The sequence below is a fragment of the Chelonoidis abingdonii genome, unplaced genomic scaffold (assembly GCF_003597395.2).
Source record: "Chelonoidis abingdonii isolate Lonesome George unplaced genomic scaffold, CheloAbing_2.0 scaffold0611, whole genome shotgun sequence".
NCBI lineage: Eukaryota > Metazoa > Chordata > Testudines > Testudinidae > Chelonoidis > Chelonoidis abingdonii.
Genome location: NW_027424872.1, coordinates 30,680 through 32,217, shown reverse-complemented (window position 1 = coordinate 32,217; position 1,538 = coordinate 30,680).

Genomic DNA, 1,538 nt, shown 5'->3' with positions numbered 1-1,538 from the left:
CAGCAAAGACAGCTGCTGCTGGTGTCCTAAAGCTGCCCAGGCCTGTATGCTGCTGTCCTGTGTACTGCAAAGGTACCTGCCACTGTTTATTGCTGACTAGCATGGGAAAGTGTCCTACCACAGAGGAAGAAATAAGGCTGCTATCCCTAGAAATCTTCAGGAGAGGACTGCAGAGTATCTCCATGAAGGTTTCATTGAGATCTCTCAGGAGGATTCAAGGGACATCCCTGTGTTCATAGACAAACTGTTCTCCATGCCTCCTCGCCCCAAACTGTACTGGGGAGTGAAAAGCAGATAAACAATTCTACCTCTTTATTGTACTGCTACCTCTTCTAGTAAGAGTAAATTAATGAAAAGTTAATATTAGTGCCTTGTTAAATTGGGAGGGCCCCCAGTATGTCATCGTAATGGGGAATATCATCACATGTTTATCTGATGTCAAGTATCAGAGGGGTAGCCGTGTTAGTCTGGAACTGTAAAAAGTGATAGTCCTGTGCCACAGGACTCTTTGTTGATGTTTACCTGAGGTTCCTTCCTCTGCAACGGACTCACCTGTGCTTGACTGCTGGGACTGACAGAACTGTAGTGGAGTCTCAAACAGGTCCTGGCTTGCAACTGGGCAGTCCAGCTATGCCACGTCCCCCATCCTCGTCTTTCTTCTCCTCCTCCTCCTTGCTGTTCATGCCAGGGGCCTGTGGCTTGGGCTCTTTGGAAGTGTCCACAGTGGTGTGCAGATTGGTGGTGAGATGTCTGCAAATATGGCATGCAGCTCTTTACAAAAGCCTAGAGCCGGCCCTGGCAGTAGCAGGGCGTTGAGCACGAGGGGTGCCCTGGGGCTGCTGCAGTTCAAGCTGTGGGGGAGCAGCGCTTGCACCTCGTGGCTGGGCCGGGCAGGCTCCAAGCGGGGGACACTCGGCTGGGGGCTGCACTGCAGTGCGCACGGAGCTGCCTGCAAGTGCTGCAGGGCGGCTGCCCCCCAGCGCTGCAGCTGGGGCTGGGCGAAGTGGCCCGAGCCACCCAGGGACTGTGGCAGGGCGGCCAGAAGCAGCAGCAGCAGTGGGACCATAGAGGTTGGGGCACTGGTGTGCAGGGCCTACGTCCCGCTCTCTGGGGCTCCACTCTCTCTGGGGTTACCCTGCCCTGGCTCCTCAGCCCCCTGCCGGGGTAGTCCCCCAGCTCTGCACGCCTGGGTCCCGCCTGGTCCTGGAGGTGGGAGCCCTGGCTGGAGGGACCCTGGGCTGAGGTCCGGGAGCCCCACTGCTTACCCCGACCCTGCCAGCGCTGGACCAGCTGGAGGCAAGGGGGAAGCAGGTGGAGTCAGCAATGGTCAGAGGAGCCCAGGGCTGGGACGGCAGGGGACAGAGGGGAGAGCCCAGTGCTGGGGAGGCAGGGTGTGCAGGTGGGGGAGGGCACTGGTGACGGGAGGGTGGGGGTGAGAGCCCAGGGCTGGGGTTGGGGGCAGCCAAAAATTTTTTTATTTGAGGCAGCAAAAAACCTAGAGCCGGCACTGTTTGCAGCTCAGCACTGGATTGACAGTT